Consider the following 15,920-nt stretch of genomic DNA (forward strand, 5'->3'; position numbering starts at 1 on the left):
TAAATAAAATAAATATTATATTTATGGAAGATTATAAGTTAGAAAGTATTAAACTAATAGCAGATAAAAACTTTACTTTTAATAAAGATATAAATCAACATATTGAAAGTTGTAAAATAAGTATGCAAATAATAAATGAAAAATTAGATATTATAGTTAGGTTACGAACAATGTTGGAAGAGAGAGATGAAAAAATTAGAAGACTAGAAGAAGAAAAACTTTTAATAAAACGAGAAAAATTTATTAAAGAAACTAATTTAGAAATTCAAATAAAAGAATTAAAAGAAGTATTAACTGAACAATATAAATTAATAAATGATTTAAGGCAAAAAATTTAAAAAATGAATTGGATAGATCCAAATGCAATAACTAGAAATAATAGAAAAATAAAAGAATTAATAAAAAATCAAGAAAAACTAGAAATAGAACTAGATAAATTGCAAGAAAGAAAAAATAAAATTGAATGGACAAGAGAAAATAGGGATGAAATAATAAGATGTTATCAACAACTTGGAAATATGATAATAACATTTAGAAATAATAGACTAAGAATTCAAGGACTTAAAAGAATAATTTTATCAAGTAATATAACTGGATAATAATACAGTTAGAAAAATGTCATTAGAGAAATCAAGTGAAACACAAGATGTATATTATCAAATGGATGAATATGAAGAAGGAACATCACAAACTCTAAGTTTTAAACCAGATATATATAATCAAATCCAAAGTGAAACAGAAGAACTAACAATAAAAAAGATATTCAAAACATCATATTTTGAAAGAAATAAAGAAGTTAGATATATAGTTCAAAAACATGAAAATATAATAGACATAGATACAATAAATGGAAAAGCAAAAATAAATTTAATAACAGATGGTTTGATAAAAAGAGAACTATCTAAATTAAAACAAAAAGAAGCAAATAAACTAAAAAATATTTATTTTGGAGCAATAGAATTTACAATAAAAGCATATTTTCAGAAAAATATTGATACTCCTATACAAATATATGTACTAGACGATAAAATAATAGGAAATATACAAGATTCATTAATAGCAGTGGTAAAAGAAAACTTAATATATCAGAAATTAAAATTTATAATACAACCTGATTTTAGCATATCATTAAGAGATGAAAATAAAGAAAGATCTTTAACATTATATTATAAATTAGATGGAATAAAAATGCAAAAGGGAAGTAAAGTAATTAGTATAGAAACTAAAATAGTATATGCTATGACTGGAAACCATCATGTAAAGAAACAAACGGAATTAGGAATAATAGTACCAAAATTATATAATGATATATTAGAAAAAATTGAACATAAAGAAGAATCTCAAATAACAATCCCAGAAGAATTTACAATAGAATTTAGTAATAGACAAATAATTCCAACACAAAGAATTAAACCAATATTAGAAGGATCTAGATTAAGTTTTAGAAGAGAACACAACCCTATAAAATTAGTTAGATCAATGAGTATGACCAGTAGAAAATTAGATTTAATAAAATTACCGTGTTACGAATCAGATAAATTACGAATAAAAACAATAATATTTAATGGAATATTTGCCAAAGAAGTCATAACAGAAATAAATACCGGAGCAACAAAAAGTCAAATACATATAACTGAAGTTGACTCAAACAAATGTGAGGAAATAGAACCTCAAATAATAACTGAACCAAATAGTTCGAGAGAAACAATAATAACAAAAGGTATAAAATTAAGATTAAAAATTTTAGACTTAGAATATAATATAAGCCTAGGAGTAATAGAAAATGACGTTAGTTATCAACTATTATTAGGAATGGATTTCTTAAATGAAATAAAATATAATATAACCAATGAAGGAATAGAAATAAATGATCAGAATAAATTAAGATTTATAGACAGAATATGAACCCTGAAAAGGAAATAAATGAAAAGAAAGATGAAATAGAAACTATTAATAGGATAATAAAAGAAACATTAATTATGTCTCAAGAAAAAGAACTACAATACTTAAAAGAAAAAGAAAAACTAGAGGAAGAAGTAAAAGAATTAGAGAAAATAAAAGGTAAGAAAAGAAAAATATGGATAATTAAAGGAGAATGGAGAAAACGAGTCTATAAATATGAATAATACTGAAAACCAAATAAAAGATATTTGGAACGAAATATTTATAAAGGAAAGTTTAAACGTTATATTAAAAAAGATGGAAGAAAATCAAGAAATTAGTAGAAAGATAATTAAGGAAGAAATAACAGCGTTATGGAATATATCAGAAATCCCAATCTTTAAACAAATATTAGATAAGTTAACTATTATACAAAATAGTTTAGAACAAAATAAAGAAAAGAAAATAATTAAAGACGAAACAGAAGAACCAGAACTAGTACCTATAACAGTAATAGGAAGAACTAAAGAACCTATATTAATGGATATAAGCAAATCAAAACCGAAAATAACTATAGGGGTTAAAAGAACAATAAATGGTTTAGCAGAGCTTCATAAATCAGGAAAATTCTAGGAAAATGTCTATAACAGAACATAGTGCTATAACATTTCTTAAAAAACATGGAAAAAAATTACTGGAAAAAGAAAGACAAAAATATGAACCTATAAAACAAGGAATAAGAGAAGATGAACTAAAAGAATTAAGAAAAGAAAATGCTAAATTAAAAACTAAAACTAATATAGAATGGTTAAATAAATATAAATTTTATAAAAAAAAATATAAAACCCAAAAGAAAGAATTAAAAGAAACAAAGTTAGAAGTAATAAATGTATTAAAAGAAATAGATAATTTAAAAAATGAGATTAATCAATTAAAAATAGAATTAAAAGAAAATGAAATTATTAAGTCTGACGATAGTAATTCAGAAACGAACAAAGAACAAGATGAGAGCAGTAATACAAGTAAATCAGATAGTAATCTAGGAGAAGAAGCATTAAATTACTTAGAAGAATCAGATAATGAGGAAAAGGAAATAGTAATAAAAGAAAATAAAGAAATATTAGAAGCCCTCGGAAAAACCGTAAATGCAATAATAACAAATGAAGAGAAAAGCGATGAAAGTGATATTGAAGAAAGAGAAACTTCACATAAACAAACAAATTATGAAACCGAATCAGATAACGATGCATACCCAGAAGAAGAAATAGAAGATCATATAATAACTAAAAATAATATTAAAATGCCAGGAGATATACCTATAGGACAACAAAATGAAGTACAAGATTTCATAGGATCAATACACCAAGGAATAAATATAAATGGATATTTTCTAGATTTAGATAATGTCTACGACGATCAAGAAATAAGTAGAGGAATAAAAGACTGGAATTTAGGGATGTATATAGCCTTAATGAATTCAAAAAATATAGAAGATCTGGATTATGTTTTTGAACTAATATCAAAAACAATTATAGGAAAAGCAGCATTTTGGTTAGAAAATATTATTTATGAATTAAAGGGACAAGTAAGAACGTATGCTAGAAGCTGGAAAGACGTTAAACGCATTTGATATATTATTAAAAAGAGAATTTCTAGGAGAAAGATGGTTTGTAGCTCAAGAAAATATAACAGTAGAAAGAAAATTAGAAATAACAATGTATCTAAATAATATGAAATGTTGTAGGATTAGTAAATTACCAGAATATACTATAAGTTTTACTAAATTCTTTTATGAAGCTAAGTTTTTACCTAATGAAAGCTTAGTATATCAACAACTGTATTATGATCATCTACCTTCACCTTATAATACCGAAATAACTAAAGAATATAATAATTTAGAACCTAAAGAAAATACATTAGGAGAAAGAATTAGATTATTAAGAGCATATTTAACTCGAAAATGTGAAGAATATAGAATTCAACAGAAAATTAAAAAGGATAAAAAACAAGGATTAAGTGAAATCTGTAATTTTACGGAGAAAAAATTAATATTTGGATGTGATAATCAAGATTATAAAACTAGAAAGAAGTATAGGAAATATAGGAAACTAGATTATAATAATCAAAATGAATATTATAGAAAACAAAATAAAACCTATAGACCTTATAAACCATTTAATCGAAGATTTAAAAGAAGAAAATTTAAAAAATATAGAAATACTCCTGAAAATAGAAAGAGATTTAGATATAAGAGAAAGTTTAGAAAAAGAAATAAAACAAAAATAGCAGATTGTAAATGTTGGAATTGTAATGAAAAGGGACATTATGCAAATAAGTGTCCTAAATTACAGCAAAAAGGAGTAAAATACATAGATACCACCGAATTAATAATGAAACTAGAATACATAAGAGAAGATAACAATAACTGGTATGATGAAGAAGTATTCTATATAAGTGAAACAGAACCAGAAGAAATAAATTACATAAATGAAAATGATAGTAATAATGAAAGTTTAACTACTGAATAGAATAAAATGGTAGCTATATATATTGAAGCACAGGTAGAATATAAACCTACGAAATATATAAAACAAAAGATATTTATAGATAGCGGAGCAGATATTTGTTTAGCTAAAGAAAAAGTATTTACTCAACACAAATGAAAACGTACAAAAAATAGAATAATAGTAACAGGATTCAATAACCATAAAAAAGAGATAGATATAATAGCAGAAAATGTAAGATTTATATTAGGAAAAATAAGGTTTAGGTTACCTATAATATACCAAGAAAATAATATGAAACAACAAATGTTACTAGGAAATAACTTTTTAGATTCTTTTAAAACTCAAATAATAAAACAAGATAGGATAAGTTTGCTAACACCTTGCGAAAAATGGATAGTATTAAAAAGAATAATACCTGTAAAATCAATAGAAATAAGTAATATTAAAACAGAAAGAAAAATGAATTTAGAACTATTAAAACAAAAATATTTAAAGGCCTTAGAAATAAATTTTGGAGAACATCCAATGAAGTTATGGGAAAAAGAAAAAATATATGCTGAAATAAAACTAATAAATCCTAATGATATAATTAGAAACAGACCAATAAGATATAGCCCAACAGATCAAAAGGAGTTAGGAGTTCAAATAAAAGAATTATTAAACTTAGGACTAATACAAGAAAGTAAAAGTCCGCATAGTAGCCCAGCGTTTTTAGTAAGAAATCATAATGAAGTAAAAAGAGGAAAAGCTAGAATGGTAATAGATTATCGAGAACTAAATAAAAAGACTATATTTGATGGATATTTTTTACCATATAAAAGAAATTTAATCAACCAAACGAGTAATAAAAAATGATTTAGTAAATTTGATTGTAAAAGTGGATACTGGCAAATAAAATTAACTAAGGAATCTAGATGTTTAACAGCATTTAGCGTTCCACAAGGACATTATGAATGGATAGTACTACCATTTGGATTAAGAACAGCTCCACAAATATTCCAAAGAAGAATGGATAAAATATTTAAAGAAATGAATGATTTTATTATAGTATATATAGATGATATATTAATATTTAGTGATAATTTAACAGATCATTCAAAACATCTAGATATATTTATTCAGACTATTAGAAAACATGGAATATTATTATCAGAAAAGAAATCAGAAATATTTAAACACAAAATAGAATATTTAGGATATATTATAGACTCTGAAGGAATTCAATTACAAGAACATATATCAACAAAAATAAAGAATTTTAAAGAAATTTTAGAAAATAAAAAACGATCCCCGCGAATCTGGTACTAGTCGTTGACTAGTCGACAAATTAATATTAGTTAATTAAATAATATATAATAATACATATCTTATATATGTGGTTTTCTATAACAAAATCCTAGCATTCCCATATTCAAATGTTTATCAATCACAAAATAGAATATGTTAATTACAAACATATCTTTTTTTCTTTTCATGTACACACATAAATATGCTAATTGTACTAGTATATAAACTAAATACATGTATATTCAGTTTGAATAAATTTAAACATACATAAACACACACACAAAGATATATAAACTGACTGAGATTGAGATTAGCATGTTGATTTTTTCTTTTGTTGAGTAGGTTTTTTGAAATTTTCATTTTTTTTCATTTTCAATTTTGATTGGATTTTGCACTTTTCGACCAACTAGTCGACCAAGTCAACCGACTAGTCGATAAATCGACCATTAGTCGACCGATCGCAAGTCGACCTCTCCAGTTGATTTTCTCAAACCGACTAGTCGACTAGTCATCGACTAGTCATTACTAGTCGAGCGCCGTGACAACAATGTTGTAAAGTACAGTTCACACAAAGTACAGTTCACACATCAATATTGTTCTTTTTATGGTGAACTATATTACCTAACAAGTGACACCTTGGCAGGTCATCTTTCACTTTACATTGTATGAAGCAAATTTTGCTCAGTTAGTGTAGAGTACTGATTTTGTCCTTGTCACTGGCTGCTTGTATCCCTGCATACATATGACAAAAGTTCTATATGTTGGTTGGAGATTTTAAATAACTTCATCTCCTCCGCGACACAGAATTAATCCCTGGAATTCACTGAATATGCTCAAGATTTTTCTGTATATGGCTTACATTAATATCAAATTGTTCTGAAGTGGTATGCAGCCTCATGTCTTAAACGAGAATAGTATTGCAATCCCATCTCTGTACAATGTTGTTTAATATACCTGAAGACGCCTTAACTTCCTATACTTTTATGTAATATTGTTCAAATTTTTCACAAATGTAATCAAAATCTCTCTTCTATAGAAACGCACAGTTGCCCATAGATTCATGAACTTCATTTCTATGGCTTTTATACTTTTTTGCTAGAGTAACTATAGAATGCAGAGTCTTGCGTATATAAAGATTGAAGGGGAGTGTCGTCATTTTTATTTGCAGAGGGACTAGTTCCTTTGTAATCAGGATAGATTATTGCCAATTGGGAAAAAATATTACATTTTTTATTGACTTGGTAATTGTACTGTGTTGATGAATTAAAACTTGTTTGTTTCGTCAATTATGTAGTTATGTAGGTAACTTGAACCATTTTTTTTTTACCAATAATCAATAGTTATGTGGTTAAAAATAATCGAATCAGTTATGAAATTTTCCTCTATAATTTTATTTTTTCATTATTTTACTTGATATAGAAATCTAACATATTAGTTTTATTTTTGTAAAATGAATTGTATCTCAATCTTATAAACTAAATATCTGTTCTTTAAATAATTTAATATTAAATAATATTATTTGATAATTATCTTATAATTAGCCTTTTCAATATAGTTTATTTAATATTACTTAATTATAGATAAAAATTAATTTATGAATTGAAAGTAAATAGATGTTATTAAACTTAATTTGATATTACTTAATAAAATCTAAATACAGCCCATAAATTTGTTACTGTTAAAATATTTTTTTAATTTAAAGTAAATAAACGTTGTGATGGATAGTAACAAATACAATCGTTAAATCAATAATTTTCAGTTTAAAAGTTAATAAATGTTACTAAAGTCATTTGCTATTACTTAATTATTTATAAAATAATACTATAGAAAATAAAGTTTACCGAGAATAGAAGTCAATTCGTGTTAATAGTTTATTTTGTAGTTAGTAATTTTTTAAAATAAAAGTAAATATATGTTATTTTACTTAATTTAACGTAACTTAATAATTTTTTAATATAATTTCTAAATAAATAAAATTTATAGAGAATATAAGTCAATTCGTGTTAGTCGTCTACTTAGTAGTTTGTAGTTTTTCTAAATTTAAAAATAAATATAAGTTATTTTACTTAATTTAACGTAACTTAATAAATTTTTAATATAATTTATAAATCGTTTAAAAAATATTTTTATTTTATAAAGTAAATAGACAATTGGATTAATACTAAATAAAATAAAATAAAATTTACAAGGAATAGAAGTCTATTTGTATTAAAAACAAAGTTTATTGTCAACTTATGTTAGGTAAGTACCAAAATTTGGTACTTTTAGTATTTTGGTAATTTTAACACCAAATTATACATAGTTTCGCTTATTAATAAAGAGTATAGATATTAAAAATTTACAACCTCTTTCCAATTTTAACCGATATTTGACTTTTTAATGCTTATTTTGTGGTTAAAAAATAAATTATTATTCCTGATAAAAATATTATTTTTATATAGATTAAAATTCAATCTTAGATTTTTTTATTCAAAATTAGAAAATCACGTTTATATATTTCTTCACCCTTAAATTCATAAATAATATACATAATCATGAATTTTTTAGAGAAATCACTAAAAATATTATTTTTTCTAAGTGAAAAACTAAAATATCCATCATTTGGGGACAAATGTCTAAAATACTGATCGGCATGATGTTCCGTACAAAATATTCATTGAATATGCATCTGAGAAAACCTGTGTTCAATTTTTTCAAAATTAACAAACAATATACATTCACATTTGTAAAATAACACCTAGAGGGGGGTGAATAGGTGATTATGGCTAACTATGATTACTTTTAGATTTTACCCGATAATAGCTTACTGAGATTTTACCAACTGAACTATAATCTGACAATGATAGTAAGCTGAGATGACTAAATGCAATGCAGAAAATAATGTGCAGGAAAGTAAATAGAACACACAAGAATTTTAGCCAGGTTCGACCCCTAAGCCCCTATGGTCTACGTCCTGGTCCCTTACCAACTTGGTAAGAGAATATATTATTGATCAATGAAGGTTACAACTACAAGATACAACAATATATCTCCCTTTATCCCAGCTGCTGATAATGGCTTGCTGAAACCCTGTTTAAGAACCTGCTCTCTAAGTACTATACTACCCCGTAGTACAAACTCCTCTAGCAAGTACCACTAAACCCTTGTTTCCCTAGCCAACTTATCCAGCAACTAATCAATACAATTTGAACAATACAAATCAGTGATAAAGTTTACAACTCAAACTATAAACTCTCTCTAAGATGAAACACGTGTATATAATTAGAGCTCGAGAGAATTTTGAAATCAATAAAGATCAGGAGTTGTATGTGTTCTTGCTTGCAAAAATCGTCTTTCATAAAACTGCAAGAAAACCTCTTATATAACCACACATTAACGTTTGAAAACAGCCTCAACAAATTACAACGGCTAGAATCCAATTCTACCGTGTAAGATCGTTGGGATGGTTTCCAACGTTCATGTGTACGTTAGATAGAAGAGAAAGAAAGATGTCCAACGTACAGAAAATATCTCTTCTATTTAGTAGAGGATAAAACGTTTTAATAAGAAGATAAGAGAAAGAGTTTGAAAGAGAAAAAAACTCCTATTCTTTAGGAAATCAATTTGAATGATTAAAAACATTTTATAAAAGAGCTCTATATATATCATGCACGTATATTATATTAGAGAAGTCCTTACAACTGATATATATGAAGATCCTATAAAATCTCCATGAAATTCGACTTCCTTGTTGAATCTGGACTGTGCATCTTGGCTTGCTGTTATTCTGACATAGTTGATCATAGCTTGCTGAAATAGATTACTGTCTTATGATAGCTTGCTGTCATGATACTTAAACAGCACTGATATCAAGCTGTTATATCCTGCAAACATTCTCAAATAACAACATGATGGCTTGCTGTGTTGTGATCATCAAAACTAAAGAGTTACAATCTCCCCCTTTTTGATGATTACACACATTTAGGAGAATTATAAAAACTCCCCCTAAATCTATGCATATCTCAAAATCTTATAACATGTTATTGCAATTAATATAAATGACACATATGCATATCCAAATATCCAATCATAACTAACAACCAGCATAAATCATTACATCAAGTCTTAAAAACCAAAAGTCAATTTAAACCAAGTAGCAAACCACAGATTAAACATAAGCCAACTAGTCAACAGAAAGTCTTAACCATAAGTCAACAGAAAATAGTCTTAATAACCAAACATAAACATAGACAAAAGTCTCCTAAATTTCTCCCCCTTAAAGCATCAAAAAGATCTAGGTTGAGGGCTGATCATAAGTATAAGATCAAGCATCAAAACAAACAAACAAGTAAGCAGCAATAAACAGATAATGACATATCATAATGAAAAAATAAATTAAACACAAAAATGCCTTTTAAATACCCAATCATAGTAAGCTAACATGAAAAATGATAGTAAGCCAACATTACCAAATTTCCAAAGATAGCTTGCCATTATACACTACACATGCCAAGTTCCCTTCGAATGGTAGAAAATCTTGCTTCGCCAAGGGGTTTTGTAAAGATATCTGCCAATTGATATTCAGTAGGTACAAAAACTAATTCAATCTTACCTTTGGCAGCATTATCTCTCAAGAAATGGTGACGAACATCAATATGCTTTGTTCTTGAGTGATTAACTGGATTCTTTGATATGTTGATGGTGCTAGTGTTGTCACAATAGATTGGAACTTTGCCACACTTGATTCCAAAATCTCGTAGAGTCTGAATCATCCACAAAATTTGAGAGCAACAGCTACCAGCTGCCAAATACTCACCTTCTGCTGTGGATAATGCAACTGAAGTTTGTTTCTTACTTTGCCAAGATACGAGACTTTGTCTTAAATATGTACAAACACCACTTGTACTCTTTCTATCAGTTTGACAACCTGCATAGTCAGCATCACTATACCCCACAAGATCAAATGTGCTTGTAATAGGATAAAATAACCCAAGATTAATAGGCCCACTTAAATATCAAAATATTCTTTTAACTGCATTTAAGTGTGATTCCTTAGGTTTAGCTTGAAAACGAGCACATACACAAACACTATACATAATATCTGGCCGAGAAGCAGTAAGATATAAAAGACTACCAATCATACCTCTATACTTCTTGATATCAACATCTTTACCTTTTTCATCCGATGTCAGCTTGCTATTTTGATTCATTGGAGTAGATTTCGGCTTGACATTGTCAAAACCAAATCTGGTCAGCAGATTCTTGACATATTTTGATTGATGCACATAAATTCCATCTTTAGATTGTTTAATTTGGAGCCCTAAGAAATAATTGAGCTCACCCATCATGCTCATGTCAAATTCACTGCTCATACACTTAGAAAACCACTCACACATAAAATCATTAGTAGATCCAAAGATTATATCATCTACATATATCTGGACAATCAAAATATCATTACCATTTTGCTTAGTAAATAAAGTAGGATCAATTTTACCTCGAATGAAGCCATTTTTGATCAAAAACTTACTAAGCCTCTTGTACCAAGCCCTTGGTGCTTGCTTTAAGCCATATAATGCCTTCTTGAGCTTGTAAACATAGTCCGGATGTTGTTCATGTTCAAAACCAGGGGGTTGCTTGACATAAACTTCCTCTTCCAGAAATCCATTAAGAAAAGCACTTTTGACGTCCATTTGATGTAGCTTGATCTTCTTGTAGCATGCATAAGCAAGAAGCATCCTAATTGATTCCAATCTAGCTACTGGAGCATAAGTTTGATCAAAGTCAATGCCTTCTTGTTGGTTGTACCCTTGTGCTACGAGCCTTGCTTTATTTCGAGTAACAGTACCAAATTCATCCACTTTATTCTTGAAAATCCATTTTGTACCAATGATTGAAGCATCCTTTGGTGGCTTGACCAGTTCCCAAACATCACATCGTTCGAATTGATTGAGTTCTTCTTGCATAGCCGTGATCCAATTTTCATCTTCAAGTGCTTCTTTGACATTCTTGGGTTCCTCTTGAGCTAAAAATGCAGCATAAGCACAAAAATTTGCAGTGCCTTTTCTTGTCTTGAGACCATCAGAAATATCACAAATAACCTGTTCTGGAGGGTGATTCTTCACTGTCCGTGTAGCTTTTGGCAATGAATGCTTTGCAATATCTTCATGTGAAGTCTTCCTTATCTTAGATGGAGGAGCTAAGTCTTCACCATCATAGATTGGCATTTTATCCTTTGCTCTATTTCCTCTAGGACCATCAAGAGTCATCTTTGCCATCTTTACAATTGCATCATCAACTGGAGTAGAAGGTTCTGCTTGCTGATTTCCTGAGGCAGTTTCAATTTCAGCTTGCTGTTTTCCAGAATCAGTCTCTGTTTCAGCTTGCTGTTTTGGAGTAGCCTTCTCTGTTTCAGCTTGCTGTTGTCCAGCTTCACCTGCATCATCTTCCTCGTCTCTTGGAAGATCATTGTTAGGTTCTTGAAAAGTAACATCTATAGATTCCTCAACAATATGCTTAGACAAATTATAAACTCTATAGGTTTTACTATTCATAGAATAACCAAGAAAAATAGCTTCATAAGATTTAGCATCAAATTTACCATCATTACCAATTGTCTTGAGCACAAAACACTTTGAGCCAAAGATTCTGAAGTAACTGATGTTGGGCCTCTTTTTCTTGAGCAATTCATATGGAGTCTTGTCCAAAATAGGTCTTATCAATACTCTATTCAGAACATAGCATGCTGTGTTGACTGCTTCTGCCCAAAAACTTCTAGGTAACTTGCTTTCTTGCAACAAAGTCCTTGCTGTCTCTTGCAGTGACCTATTCTTGCGTTCCACCACACCATTTTGTTGTGGAGTCCTTGGAACCGAGAATTCATGTGATATTCCTCTTTCTTCACAATAAGTAACAAAGTCTTTTTGGAATTCACCACCTCGATCACTCCTTATTCCTACAAGCTTTGTATTGAGCTTATTCTCAAGTAATTTAATTAGTTTCTCAAACTCATTAAAAGCAGCATCTTTAGTTCTAAGAAACAATACCCATGTAAAACGAGAATAATCATCAACAATTACAAAACCATATTGCTTACCTCCTATACTTTTATAAGCTTTTGGACCAAATAAGTCTAAATGTAAAAGTTCTAAGGGTTTAGAAGTAAATACCATTTTCTTTGCTTTGTGAGTACTTCTAATTTGCTTGCCTAATTGGCATGCCGAACACACCTCAGTCTTGACATACTTGATTTTGGGTAAACCTCTGACTAGCTTCTTCTTTGAAAGCTTGTTAAGTAAGTCCATGTGAGCATGACCCAATCTTCTATGCCAAACATAAGGATCAGTGTCTATTGCAGCAAGACAGCAAGCTGTTTTCTGCAACTCAAAGTCCAAAATATATATATTTCCTTCCCTTCTAGCAACTAGGGGGACTTTGTTAGTACCAATAGTAATAATACACTTATCAATACCAAAGTTAACAGTATGACCATCATCATATAACTGACTTATGCTAAGCAGATTATATTTAAGGCCTTTAACATATTGAACTTTATCAATTGAAATGTGTTTATTACCTATTTTACCTTTTCCAAGAATTTGAAGAGTTTTGCTATTACCAATAGTCACTCTTCCACCCTTTTTCATCTGAAGACTCAAGAATTGTGCTTTGTCTCCACTCATATGTCTAGTACATCCGCTATCTAAAATCCATTGAGTTGATTTGACTCGAGCGGCAAGACACATCTACAAAACAAATAAAACAACTCAACCTTTTGGTACCCAAAGTTTGTTGGGTCCGACATGGTTAGCAGATAAAACATATAGAACATGTAAATCAGATTTCTTTATCCATTTTTGGATAAATCTAGGTGATTTAACTCTGCCAGCCTGATGATGGTAAGCTGTCTTTGTTCTGCCATTCTGATCATAGTAAGCTGTTTTCTGTTTGTTTCCTCCATGGTATGATTTTTGTCCATTCTGAACTTTGCAATGTTTTTCAAGATGCCCTTTCTTTCCACATCTGTTGCATATCTTCCAAGGCATAGCATAATCATAGGGTATGCCATGTTTTCCTTCATATCTTAGAGCTTTGTCCTTCTTGTTTGCATTCATTCCAATTCCTTCTCTGACCAATGGAATATTTGTGTTGTTCATCATAGATTTGAGACTTTCTTCTCCTTGAACAAACGATCCCATGCCCTTTTTCAGATCCTCAACTTCCTTTGTGAGTAGATCAATCTTTTCAGCTTGCTGACTTATGATTTCAGCTTGCTGAGATGGTTCTTCTGCTTGATTTGAAGGTGTTGCATCTATTGATTCTCTGAGTTTGAACAGCTCCAAACATTCATCCCTTGCTTCAATCTCCTTCTTTAACTCTATGATCTCTATTAATTGAGTCTTGTTTCTTTTGAGGAGAATTTTGTTGAAGTTTTCCACATGACTAACTTTAGCTTGAAGATCCTTGATTTCAGCCTCTTTGTCAGCTTGTGTAGGTACCTTCTTGTCAATCCAAGTATCTACTTTGCTCATCAAATCTTGAACCATAGTCTTGAGATAATTATTCTTCTCTTTTAGCTTGCTATTTTCAGCTTTAAGAGAATAATATTCACCCATAGATACATTCTTACATTCCTGCATGGTTAGTGGTTCCAAAATAATATTTTCAGAAGATAAATTATATTTACAAGAGTTTACCTCACTCTGATCTTCTTCTGAATCACTTTCTAGGTATCCACTTTCTGAATTTCCTCGAACAGAATCATCATCAAGTCCAACTAGGGCAAGATTGACCATGTCTCCACTTGAATCATCACTGGAAACCGAGTCATCATCACTCCAAGTCATTAGAGCTTTAGCTTTCTTCTTATCCTTGAAGACAGTTTGCTGTTTTGACTTCAATTTGTAGCAGTCCCGCTTATAATGGCCTGACTTTCCACATTCAAAGCATGTCTGATCTTTAGAATCCTTGTTGGGCTTCTTGTTGTTGGAAAATCTGCCTTTATCTCTTTTCAGCTTATTCTTCTTCTCGATCATCTTTCTGATCTTCCTGGATATTAAAGCTAGTTCTTCGTCTGACTCATCTTCAGATTTCAGTAAGCTATCATTAGTGTGAAGAGTTAATTGCTTCATTTGAGCAACTGGAGCTTGCATAGAACTTGATTGGCTTTCCTTGATTTTGCTTTCAAATTGTTCCAATTCTGCAAAAACAGCCAATTGATCCATAGTATCTATAGTTGGAGAGGATTCTAGAGCTGTTACCTTTGGTTCATAGATAAATGGCACAGCATTAAGTATCTTCATGTTGATTTCCTCTTGTGGGATATGTTTGCCAAGCTGCTTTAAGGCATTCAGATTTATCTGGAATCTAGCTTGACTTTCTCGAATAGTTTCTCCGTCTTGAAGCTTGAAATTTCCAAACTCATTCATTAGTTTACTCAATTTCACCTTTCTTAAACTCTTGGATCCTTCGTGATACAATTCCAAAGTATCCCATATCTCTTTAGCTGATTTGCATGAAGAGACTTTATCACATTCACTAGGACATAACCCATTCATGAGAGAATTCCTAGCCTTTCCATTGAAGCTGTATTTGATTAGTTCAGCCTCTGTGAGATCATCAACGTCTCTCACTTTGCCTTCTTTGTCCTTAAACTCAAAAGGACCCTTCTGAACAACTCTCAAAGCTAGTGGCTCCCTAGATAGATACACTTCCATGCGACCTTTCCACCAGTTATAGTTTTCTGTACCAAGCAAAAGAGGTGCTCGGTAATCTGAGGTTCCTTCGGGATATTTGTCAGCCATTTCGATCGAATACTATTCCTGTTACAGAAAGATTAGTATACCAATGCTCTGATACCAACTGAAATAACACCTAGAGGGGGGGTGAATAGGTGATTATGGCTAACTAGGATTACTTTTAGATTTTACCCGATAATAGCTTACTGAGATTTTACCAACTGAACTATAATCTGACAATGATAGTAAGCTGAGATGACTAAATGCAATGCAGAAAATAATGTGCAGGAAAGTAAATAGAACACACAAGAATTTTAGCCAGGTTCGACCCCTAAGCCCCTATGGTCTACGTCCTGGTCCCTTACCAACTTAGTAAGAGAATATATTATTGATCAATGAAGGTTACAACTACAAGATACAACAATATATCTCCCTTTATCCCAGCTGCTGATAATGGCTTGCTGAAACCCTGTTTAAGAACCTGCTCTCTAAGTACTATACTACCCCGTAGTACAAACTCCTCTAGCAA

The sequence above is a fragment of the Apium graveolens genome, chromosome 9 (genome assembly GCF_009905375.1).
Source record: "Apium graveolens cultivar Ventura chromosome 9, ASM990537v1, whole genome shotgun sequence".
Taxonomy (NCBI): Eukaryota; Viridiplantae; Streptophyta; class Magnoliopsida; order Apiales; family Apiaceae; genus Apium; species Apium graveolens.